This window comes from Oncorhynchus masou, chromosome 31 (assembly GCF_036934945.1).
Source record: "Oncorhynchus masou masou isolate Uvic2021 chromosome 31, UVic_Omas_1.1, whole genome shotgun sequence".
Classification (NCBI taxonomy): domain Eukaryota; kingdom Metazoa; phylum Chordata; class Actinopteri; order Salmoniformes; family Salmonidae; genus Oncorhynchus; species Oncorhynchus masou.
Genome location: NC_088242.1, coordinates 52,852,584 through 52,865,382, shown reverse-complemented (window position 1 = coordinate 52,865,382; position 12,799 = coordinate 52,852,584). Strand labels below are relative to the sequence as shown.

Below are 12,799 nucleotides of genomic sequence, written 5' to 3'. Positions count from 1 at the left end.
GCATTAAGTACTGCAGTGCATCTCCTCCTCATGGACTGCATCAGATTTGCCAGTTCTTGCTGTGAGATGTTACCTCACTCTTCCACCAAGGCACCTGCAAGTTCCCAGACATTTCTGGGGGAATGGCCCTAGCCGTCACCCTCCGATCCAACAGGTCCCAGACGTGCTCAATGGGATTGAGATCCAGGCTCTTAGCAGGCCATGGCAGAACACTGACATTCCTGTCTTGCAGGAAATCATGCACAGAATGAGCAATATGGCTGGTGGCATTGTCATGTCAGGATGAGCCTGCAGGAAGGGTACCATATGAGGGAGGAGGATGTCTTCCCTGTAACGCACAGCGTTGAGATTGCCTGCAATGACAACAAGCTGTGACACACCACCCCAGACCATGACGGACCCTTCACCTCCAAATCGATCCTGCTCCAGAGTACAGGCCTCTGTGTAACGCTAATTCCTTCAACGATAAACGCGAATCCGACCATCACGGCTGGTGAGACAAAACTTCGACTCGTCAGTGAAGAGCACTTTTTGCCAGCCCTGTCTGGTCCAGCGACGGTGGGTTTGTGCTCATAGGCGACGTTGTTGCCAGTGATGTCTGGTGAGGACCTGCCTTACAACAGGCCTACAAGCCCCCGGTCCAGCCTCTCTCAGCCTATTGCGGATAGTCTGAGCACTGATGGAGGGATTGTGCGTTCCTGGTGTAACTCAGGCAGTTGTTGTTGCCGTCCTGTACCTGTCCTGCAGTGTGATGTTCGGATGTACTGATCCTGTGCAGGTGTTGTTACACGTGGTCTGCCACTGCGAGGACGAACAGCTGTCCGTCCTGTCTCCCTGTAGAGCAATCTTAGGCGTCTCACAGTAAGGACATTGCAATTTATTGCCCTGGCCACATCTGCAGTCCTCATGCCTCCTTGCAGCATGCCTAAGGCACGTTCACGCAGATGATCAGGGACCCTGGGCGTCTTTCATTTGGTGTTTTTCAGAATCAGTAGAAAGGCCTCTTTTGTTTTCAGTTTTCATAACTGTGTATAATTGCCTACCGTCCGTAAGCTGTCAGTGTCTTAACGACCGTTCCACAGGTGCATGTTCATTAATTGTTTATGGTTCATTGAAACAGTGTTTAAACCCTTTACAATGAAGATCTGTGATGTTATTTGGATGTTTATGAATTATCTTTGAAAACATCCCTTTCCCGAAAAAGGGACGTTTCTTTTTCTGCTGACTTTATAGATGTTACTGAATGTAGGCTTTAAAGGTACAGCGGTTCCTCAATTAAATGTTTTGAGCTTATGCCGCGACACATTTGTGTAGATGGTGGTAAATTGCGTAATTCCGTCATTGCTCCACGCTATCGTTGATTATGCTTTCGGTATTGCTTTTGGTTTCTCTCCCTCTTAAAAAATTAATAAAAACTTTTCTAATATATCAAACTGGCTTTTTTTAGCACAGTGTGGAAAGACTGATATCCCCTCTATATAAAGTGAGTTTATGAAACATGGATTCCTTCTTTGCTGATGTGAAGAAGAAAATTAATGACAAAGAGTCCAGCGAGAATATGTTTTGGAAAAGGGTTGCCCATATTGTCAGGACCTGAGCTATTTAATTTATTTGTTTTATTTAGGCAATTACATTTATTTATTTAGGCTTGGCCTATTTAGAAGGCTATTTTGCTGCATAAAGCTATATTTGTCAGCATAAAGCTGAGCGACTCGCTCATTTGTGGCTTTGGATCAAAATAAAGAAGTACCAACATTATTTCATTTAATAAAGAAATGTTTTGACCAAGTTAATCTACTCATGTTGCATGTGTGTTTTCAATTATTTGTGCCATTGTGGTTACAATGAAGAATGTAAACAAAACAAATAATCAGATTTGTGTTGCAAGCCGTAATTTTTCCTTTGTTTTTTTTAAACACGACGAAACAACAAATGACAACATCACACAAACATCAACTACATCACACTTGCTCAGACCCATATGCTCACAACCCCATCTCCAGGTCCTGCATCTCTCTCCACCAACTTCACCATTTTGTTTCTCTCTGTCACCCACACACTTTCACAATAAAGCATTTTACCTTTCCATTATTTTAACGACGGAGGATTGGTTGATTTCCAGTATTTAAATATTAGTTTTTTCAAGATGTTGATGAGAAAAGTATCGTTCAGCCCATTGGGTATCTCACAGCACCCTTGTATGCCATGTCTTGAAATATGCAGGCAAGGCGGATTAAAAGTACATTTCCGTTGTAATTCTTCTGACAGCCAACATTCTAACTCTGCTCATAACTTTTGGACTTTATAACATTCCCAGAATGCATGGATTATTATAACGTAATGAAAAATGAACATGGTAATCCAATTTAATTTACTGTTGGGCTGCAGGTAGCCGAGTGGTTAGAGCGTTGTTGCTGGGATTGAATCCCTGAGCTGACAATGTAAAAAGCTGTCATTCTGCCCCTGAACAAGGCAGTTAACCCACTATTCCTAGGCCGCCATTGTAAATACAATTTTGTTCTTAACTGACTTGCCTAGTTAAATAAAGGTTCAATTAAAATTAAAAAAAGAAGACCAATGGGTTTAATCTTCTGAATGATTATATTGAAGAAAGAAGCCACCTCATATGAGTTCTGTGAGCCGATCCATTACCCAACAAAAATACATAAATGTATTTAGCCTAATTGTTTTATGACTACAGACAGTTGGTTATTATTGCTATTTGCCTGCATTAATTAATGTGTCAGCATGTCTATTCAATATTTGGCTAATAATAATCCATGCCAGGAATTGAGAACAATATATATACATTTTTTTACAATATAATGCAGCACATTGACAACTCAAATCGCTTTGAAAGAGTCTTCTAATATAAGCCAACAAATAAAACAATAACTACAAAAACAGTCCATTCATCTCTCAGATTTTCTCAAATTGCTGTGCAGGAAAAGGATGTCATCCACCGTACCTGGTCGCAGGCTCGCAGCTGGCTTCACTCTGACACCACAAATCCATCTGTAGGTGAGGCTTTATCCTTTGGAACCACACAATTACCAGGGGAAGAGTAGGCTGTTCACTTGCCTCCAAGGCGAGCATGGCCTCTTTGAAGTAATAGAGGAAATCAACAAGATCCACAAGTATTTTTTCACAATAGCTAGCCTTATGTTATCTGCAGGTTTGAGCTGGGAACTGTCCCACTCTGTGGTGGATAGCGCCCTCTCCATGAGCACCCACTCTTTGTTTATGTAATGGGCTATAAGGCTCAAGTATCGTATTTTTTCAAAAATTGTCAGTCCACATGTGAAGTGTAATTGTGCTGTTGTATTTACCAAAGTTCTCTCAGCTCCGGGACCACCTGCCAGCTGATTTTGCCCAATGCAGTACTCCAGTGTGAGAGGAAACTCTGGGACAGAAACATTCACACCGAGCTATTAGACTATCTTTCTGTAAATGAATGGAGGTGTGAATGTTTCCATTCATTTACAGAAAGATAATCTAATAGCTCGGTTAGGGGCGAACAATTCACCAGTTTGTGCCACATTTTAGACTACCGATGGATGCTGCAGTCAGAGTTGAGTCCTATTGTAAAGTGTAGCCTTATGGCCAAAAAGGGCAAACTTGCAACGCATTCGAGGCTTAAGTCCTCTAAAGTTTTACATTTTTAACTCAATATCACAGACCTGATTTACCCTAACAAAAAATGCATCAACCCCTACAATTATGTCAATTCATTATAATCCATGTAATAATTCAAACAAAATTAGCTGCGTACTCTAAAGTCGATTCGAATGAATATGTCTTAAACCCCTTCATTATTGTATAATTTATTTTGAACAAAAGCCATGAAGGAGTGAGTCACTCACTGCTATGCTGAAAAACGTAGCTGTCGGAAGGTTCTGAAACATAATCATCAGTGCACCATTGAATTGGTGCAGAGCTGTCGTCAAGGCAAAGGGTGGCTACTTTAAAATATGAAACATAAAAAACACTTTTTTTGGTTACTACATGATTCCATGCATTATTTAATAGTGTTGATGTCTTCACTAATATTCTACATACCAAAGCTGAGGCTTTGGAGTAATTTGATCTCGGTCACATATATCCGATTCAACCTCCCCTGGCAATGGCATAAACGATGCAGGATTCAAAGCACCAATCTTATGGAATTGTAGATTTTCCCCCATTTAACTTTAACTCACACTTTGTCCATCTCGCACTCGTAACATGTGCTTTCGTGCTGTTAACTATGGTTGCTACTGCGTGTGGAACATACAGATACACTTTTTGACTCATTGTAATCAAAGCCGTTTCTGTCACTTGTACCGCCATCAGGCGGTATCAGGGCGTTCCTCTCAGCACCGAGTCAAACAATTTACTCCAGTACATTACTGGTCTCTCAAATCAAATTGTATTGGTCACATACACATGTTTAACAGATGTTAATGCGAGTGTAGCGACATGCTTGTGCTTCTAGTTCCGACCATGCAGTAATATCTAACAAGTTATCTAACAATTTTTCACAACAACTACCTTTTACACACAAGTGTAAAGGAATGAATAAGAATATGTACATATAAATGTATGGATGAGCGATGGCCGAACGGCATAGGCAAGATGCAGTAGATGGTATAGAGTACAGTATATACATATGAGATGAGTAATGTAGGGAAAGTAAACATTATACACTGCTCAAAAAAATAAAGAGAGCACTAAAATAACACATCCTAGATCTGAATGAATGAAATATTCTTATTAAATACTTTTTTCTTTACATAGTTGAATGTGCTGACAACAAAATCACATAAAAATGATCAATGGAAATCAAATTTTTCAACCCATGGAGGTCTGGATTTGGAGTCACACTCAAAATTAAAGTGGAAAACCACACTACAGGCTGATCCAACTTTGATGTAATGTCCTTACAACAAGTCAAAATGAGGCTCAGTAGTGTGTGTGGCCTCCACGTGCCTGTATGACCTACCTACAACGCCTGGGCATGCTCCTGATGAGGTGGCGGATGGTCTCCTGAGGGATATCCTCTCAGACCTGGATTAAAGCATCCGCCAACTCCTGGACAGTCTGTGGTGCAACGTGGCATTGGTGGATGGAGCGAGACATGATGTCCCAGATGTGCTCAATTGGATTCAGGTCTGGGGAACGGGCGGGCCAGTCCATAGCATCAATGCCTTCCTCTTGCAGGAACTGCTGACACACTCCAGCCACATGAGGTCTAGCATTGTTTTACATTAGGAGGAACCCAGGGCCAACCGCACCAGCATATGGTCTCACAAGGGGTCTGAGGATCTCATCTCGGTACCTAATGGCAGTCAGGCTACCTCTGGCGAGAAATGCCACCCCACACCATGACTGACCCACCGCCAAACCGGTCATGCTGGAGGATGTTGCAGGCAGCAGAATGTTCCCCACGGCGTCTCCAGACTGTCACGTCTGTCACATGTGCTCAGTGTGAACCTGCTTTCATCTGTGAAGAGCACAGAGCGCCAGTGGCGAATTTGCCAATCTTGGTGTTCTCTAGCAAATGCCAAACGTCCTGCACGGTGTTGGGCTGTAAGCACAACCCCAACCTGTGGACGTCGGGCCCTCATACCACCCTCATGGAGTCTGTTTCTGACCGTTTGAGCAGACACATGCACATTTGTGGCCTGCCGGAGGTCATTTTGCAGGGCTCTGGCAGTGCTCCTCCTGCTCCTCCTTGCACAAAGTCGGATGTAGCGGTCCTGCTGCTGGGTTGTTGCCCTCCTACGGCCTCCTCCATGTCTCCTGATGTACTGGCCTGTCTCCTGGTAGCGCGTCCATGCTATGGACACTACGCTGACAGACACAGCAAACCTTCTTGCCACAGCTCGCATTGATGTATCATCCTGGATGAGCTGCACTACCTGAGCCACTTGTGTGGGTTGTAGACTCCGTCTCATGCTACCACTAGAGTGAAAGCACCGCCAGTATTCAAAAGTGACCAAAACATCATCAGGAAGCATAGGAACTGAGAAGTGGTCTGTGGTTATCACCTGCAGAACCACTCCTTTATTGGGGGTGTCTTGCTAATTGCCTATAATTTCCACCTGTTGTCTATTCCATTTGCACATGTGAAATTTATTGTCAATCAGTGTTGCTTCCTGAGTGGACAGTTTGATTTCACAGAAGTGTGATTGACTTGGAGTTACATTGTGTTGTTTAATAAGTGTTCCCTTTATTTTTTTGAGCAGTCTATAAAGTGGCATTGTTTAAAGTGACCAGTGATACATTTATTACATCCAATTTTCTATTATTAAAGTGGCTAAGGATTTGAGTCAGTATGTTGGCAGCAGCCACTCAATGTTAGTGATAGCTGTTTAACAGTCTGATAGTCTTGAGATAGAATGGCCTTGTACTGACCTTGCCTTCTGGATGAAAGCGGGGTGAACAGGCAGTGGCTCGGGTGGTTGTTGTTCTTTGATAATTTTTTTGGAGAGCCTTACGTTTGTGGTGTCATGACGTTGGCCTGGGGGGTAGGTTTATGACAGTCATAAATACCTCTTCCCCCCTTTTTCCTCTCTATACCCTACTGAGGTTACATTTGCGAAACCCTTGGTTAACATAGAGATTCTGGGAACATCAGAAGGTGGGGGGAAATGACCTATATTCTGGTAATCCGAACAATGGAACATATGCGGTGGTACTTAATGAATATGGTGTCAGTTCGGTTGTCATCTGAGACATTCTCATCAATGATCAGATGACAAACTCTACAGTGGAATGTCTACACATCAGAGTTATCAGATTCACATGGAATTGTTGTTCAATTTAAATGTTTGAGTATGAAATTATTTGTGATGGGATGAAATGTGATTTTAGCTTCTAAAATGTCAGATTTGGGTTTTCATAAGATAGGTCTCTGCTCTATCAGTGGCTCGCCCCTGAGAAGGGACATGGGCTATAAAACTTTTCAAACACTCCCTCCTCTCCCTTCCTATATTAGCCCTTGACGACAATATAACCTCCTGTATAGCATTGGGCGAACGGTGGAGTGTCAATTGCATATACTCCTCCACACATTTGATACTGTTGTTTAATTTGTTTTTGTCTCGCCGCAAGTGCTCCCTCTAATTCCTGGTTCAGGTTTTGACTCTTTGGTAGCGCAATAGCCAATTCCTGCTTCTGTTCATCTAATCTATGTGCGTGCCCTTCGGATATGCCTAGTTTTTTATTCGTTGCCTCGTTCTTATCTACTGCCTGCTCCATTTTAACTTGCAGGTCTCTGTTTTTCTCTTTTTCAAGTTTTATCCGCTGCTGATAAAATGCCGTGGTTAGGATGCCTGCGTATTGTGGTCTCGACCGTTATCTGATTTCAGTGTTCCACACTACGATTGCATCCATACCCTCTTGGCTGGTTTTTATCGACGGGATAACGTGTACCAATTTGATCAAATTTGGCTAATTTCCCCCACCATTTATTTGGTTCTTGGTGCTGGTTATATGCCTTTTTTTAGTAGCATTTTCCCTTTCTACACCTCCCTCTCCGAGAGTAACCTGGCATCTAGAAGCCATCTGAGTTATTATTGACTCAGCCTCACCCCCCAACGGCGTTAAGTAGTAACATCTTAGGCTATCAATAATTTGGTCACTACTCCATACACCATTTGGCGCTGGACGATACTGTTGTGTTTGCCAATAAGGCTAATATGTCACGTCCCCCCCCAATAGGTTATTAACCAATCTCTCTTTATTGCTACTGCTACTATACTCAAATGATTTTAAAACATTCACACACAGCCTCATGGCCACCGCGGCTAGGCTTTCACCCTCCTTATGGGTCTGGCCGATAAACCACTACACTAGGGATTTACCCTTCACAGGACCATCCTGTTCGGGATTTACCCTCCACAGGGACTACCCCATTTGGGATTTACCCTTCCAAGATTTACCCTCCACAGGGACTACCCTGCTAAGGACGTTCATGCTAGCAGAACCCCTAGCAATAAGAAGATAAACTGCTAAGACCACTAATGACAGGAACATCTGTTTATTATACCTTAGGGTGAGATCAAACTGTAAAGGTAATTTTCTATTGAGTAGACATATGCAGGGTTTACCGTAAATGCAGTCTCCACTAATGCAGGAACATTGCCTTTAAACTTCAATCACGCTATAAAGCTGAACTTTAGCCATACAGATTGAATCCAGCCCTAAGTCACCTCAGTCAACATCCTCCATCCACACTAGGACCACGTTCTGTGACATGAGGGATGATATTAAATATTGCAGTGGCATGGCTTTCCCTTGGTATGTAACTTTACTTCTCACATCCGCCCCAGCAGTGATATTCCAGAACAGAGAAGCTAGAGAAGTTGGTGTCCGTCTCTCTCTGCTACCATTTTAAAGCCATTTTTAAACTAATCCTTGTTATGTTTATGACAGTGGATGCATGTAGCCGTTATGACCAAGCATCCAAGTACAGTGTTACTGTATAAGTTTGTTTGTATGACCACACTGCTCTCTACCACAGGAGCATGCAACCACAGGGCCCAGGGCTTGTTGCCCATATGTATTCTGTGTTTAAAATTGGGCTTGCCCTACCTCCAGCTGGTCTCTTGCTGAAGGGGATTCACAGTGAGGTGGACCTCTGTGAGAACTGGACATCTCTCCAGGCTCTCACACAGGTTTTGCAGCTCTACAACACACAGACAGGCAGAGCAACACATGCCTGAGCTTCAGGTTTTACAACACACAGACGTAGTGTAGTGTCCTGGGCTTTAAGCAGAGCAGTGTCCTACACTTGTTGTTTTCACTGCCTATATCTATCACTGGTATCTGATCTTGTTGTGGAGACTATCTTTATCGGATGCCTTGATCCCCTGACATTTACTGGATGGATGTAGAGTAGAGTAGGGACCATTTCCTGTCCTCAGTGATGTGCACATCGAGGAACTTGAAGCTTTTGGCCCTCTTCACTGCGGCCCCATCTAAGTGGATGGGTGTGTGCTCGTAGTCCATGATCAGCGTGGCGGAGGTGTTGTTGCCTACCTTGTCCAGGTGGGATAGGGCAATATTCAGCGCAATGGTGATTGCGTTGTCTGTGAATCTGTCATATCACCTCCAGGTAAAGTGGTGATGATATGATCTTTAACTAGCCTGTCAAAGGACTTCACAATGACAGGAGTGCTACGGGGCGATGTGTTTAGTTTTAACTGGGAACAAGGCATCGGTGTCCAGATCATGGCTGACTTTCCCTTGATAATCCATGATTGTCTACCACACGTCTCATGTCTGAGCCGTTGAGCTGTGACTCAACTTTGTCCCTCTACTGTCATTTTGCGTCTCTGATTTCCTTACAGAGGTCATAGCTGGTCTGTTTGTACACGTTCATGTTCCCAGTCACCTTGCCATGGTTAAATGTGTTTGTTCGTGTTTCAGTTTTTCACAAATGCTGCCATCTATCCATGTTTTTTGGTTTGGATCTAGTTCTAATCGTCAGTGGGAACAACATCCTCTATGCACTTCCTGATGAACCTAGTCGCCGAGTCAGTGTATACTCGCTGGCTGAATGGACGGGGACAATATATCCGGAGAGAGACATGATTCCGTTAAACAGTATGTTACAGTCCCTGATGTCTCTCTGGAAGGAGATCCTTTCCCTGAGCTCATCTACTTTATTATTCAGGGACTGAACGTTAGCGAGTAATATACTCAGAAGCGGTGGATGGTAGGCACGCCGCCTCAGTCTGACTAGGACCCCACTTCTTCGTCTTCTTCATTTTGCTGCAGACCCTGGGATGAATGGAGCTGCCTCAGTAAGTACAAACAAAGGATCCAGTTCAGGGAAGTCGAATATATGGTCGAAATTCTGGCGAGTGACCGCCAATCTAATATCCAAAAGTTATTTTCGGCTGTAGGTAATATGAGACATTCTAAGTAACGACTAAATAAATTAGAAATACTGCAAAGTTGGCTAAGAGTTAGAAACAGACCGACTGTGTATTTCGTGTCGGCGCCATCTTGTGCGTATGTTTGTGTGTGCATGCCTGTGTGTGCGTGTACGTGCATGCATGCCTGTGTGTGTGTGTGTGTGTTTGTGTCTCTTTGTGTGTAAGACGCAGAGGGAGCGAGAAGCTTAGTTAGCTGTCTGCTTGGCACTCCACTGCCCTTGTGATGTATGTTTATGACCCATCATGGTGAGCCAATTACAGTGCTTCTGTGTGGGTGAACCACACCATCCCATCTCAACCATCAGTGTCTCTGCACAGCCTCAGAGAGAGACAGTTAGACTAGATAGAGAGCATGAGAGAGAGACAAGTGACAGTTAGACTAGAGAGAGAGCGCGAGAGAGAGACAAGTGACAGACTCGAGAGAGAGAGAGAGAGAGAGAGAGAGAGAGAGAGAGAGAGAGAGAGAGAGAGAGCGAGTTCCTTGACACTGTTGCCAGCTTTTTGTCTCTCCTAGGGGGAACTCTGGAAAGGAGAGTAATCTTCAAATGCAAGGCAGAGTACTAGGCAGGAGGCACAGGAGTTGGACGCCAGGGGTTTTGAGGCTTTATTGTTCGCTTTACTGTACATTACAGCCATTTGTACGCAGAAAATGAGGGACTCTCTCACATGCACACTCATATTTACACACACTTTCTGTGCACCAGACACACACTCACACACGCGTTACATACAGCACATTGATGTGCACCTCACATACACAAAGGGTACATAGCGGAACAATGGCACACTGATGGGTATTATGAATTACGTTCCTGGGGTTGGGCTGACTGTCTCTCTCTCTGTCTTTGTTTTGACAGAAACAACTGAGGAGCATCTGTTAGTGGATCCAGTCCATGTCAACCTTCAGGACTCCTCCCAAAAAGACATCTGACTTCTGCTGAAAGGTACTATAACATTTCATACAACACTCTTATGAGCTTGACTCTGTTAGACCTGGATCGTCATTTGTTTAATTGAATGGCAATACTCTGTAGAACCAAGTGAGCAGCAAAACAGTGAGCAAACAGTCTTTTATTATATATTGTTGTTCCCTTTATTTTTCTGCATACTGTACTTCTCCTTACTTCAGAGAAGCTACAATACTATATGACATTCAGTGTGACAGAGCGAATTATTCCTGTCGTTGTGATCTGACATTTTAAAAGGTGAACACACGGAGAAAGTTCTGTCTCACAGCCGCTCGTTTATATATCCCAATTAGCATTTTCAAATGAGTCATCATCTCCTTTCCTCCTGACTGGCAGCGGTACAGACGCAGAATGTGGTTACCCACTTGGTCATTTTGTAAAAATATATTATTTTCTGTAACTACTATATGTACCCATCTCATTGTTATTCAATTATTAGAGATACACACATCTTTTTTTGCAACCACCATACGTCTTGTCCGCAATGGTCATGTCAGGTGAAATGTGTATATTTTGGGATATGAGCACTCAGTTTGATTGACACGACAAAGATCTGTTTCGGATCGTAACGTTGCCAATGAATCAGTGAATTGGGAGCTTTAACAGTGTGCGGGCCCTTCTTGTTCTATACTAGAATTCTTTATTAGCCCTGTGCGTATGACCACAAACTTTTCGACAGACACAGAATGTGACATGATCTCTGTCTCAATCTGTCTGGTAATTAGCTCCATCAGTTCCTCGCATGAATCTGGGAGGTGAGGCTGAGGACAATGTATTTTTAATTTTAAAGGACGACAGTTTCATCTTCCATAAATGTTTTATTGTTTGTTTTTTTTTACATAGAGAGATAGACAGTGTCAGAGACAGAGATTGATGATCGGATGCCGATTTTAGAAGAGGTGGTTTGTGGGATCTAAACCTGGTCTCCAGGGGCAGTATATGTGACCTCAGACATAGACTGAAGACAGTGACCCTTGGAGTAGAGGGTCTATATTTTCACCCTATCCACACTCTGTTGACAGGATCAAACAACGACAAAGCTTTGTTTGTGTTGGCTGGCTGAAGAAGGGCACTTGCCCATAAGGTTTATCAAGAGGGAAAATATTGACATCAAAGCCACTGTTGCACTTTGCTGCTGTTGCTTTTCACACTTATGTGATACAGACGGTAGAGTCGCCATGTAAAGCAATTTAAACCGACAGCCAGAGTCGATGTTTTGTCATTGTCAGTGGCACAGCCAAGTCTGTTCTCAGTGCCATATGTGGAACTTCTTAGTGATGTATGTGCACAAATAGTAAAGAAGCTTAAGTGTTCTCATAGATTGTAATTTTTAAGTTGATTCTATAACTTTAAACTTAACAGGTTGCTTACTATACAGTTTGAATAGCTTCTGGTTTTGGATGGTGTCCAGATCTTCTCATTCTCCAGCAAAAAAAGCCAATGTAGTTGATTTTCAGACTGGTGGTGGGCTTCATTTATTGACAGAAGCAACATGGTATGTTGGTTGCTGTCGACTCCTGGTATATGCAATAGCTTAGGACGCATGTGAATGTGGCGAGATTTATGCATTTCAAACGGAGTTCGCTACTTTCCCCACCCACCCATAACTGTAGGAAGCGAGACACTTGAATGAATGAGATTTAACATTCTCGAAGTGAAGGCGACTTGAAACAGTTTAAAGTGAGAGTGAAGGGATCCAGATCTACATCTGCCAGAATGAAGCAACAATGATGTGGCCGATGTGCGTTAATGATTCATGCAAACAGCTGTTCTTCCTACAGGACAGACAGCATAAACCAAAGCCTATGTGCTTGATAAAACATCACAGGCCTGTGTGCGTTGCCTTGGAGCTAGAGATCCTATCCCAGCTGCCCAAACTGTGCATAGCGATGAGAGCGTCCGTCA

General features: G+C 43.2%; 1 protein-coding gene across 1 annotated transcript in view; it reads left to right on the top strand.

The window, feature by feature from the left end:
* Positions 1-12,799, top strand: part of LOC135525234 (alpha-1,3-mannosyl-glycoprotein 4-beta-N-acetylglucosaminyltransferase C-like) — a 220,526-nt gene that overhangs the window by 114,555 nt on the left and 93,172 nt on the right. The window contains exon 3 of the mRNA XM_064952958.1: positions 10,784-10,870. The gene's annotated coding sequence lies outside the window, so the exon portion shown is untranslated. The remainder of the gene's footprint in view (positions 1-10,783; positions 10,871-12,799) is intronic.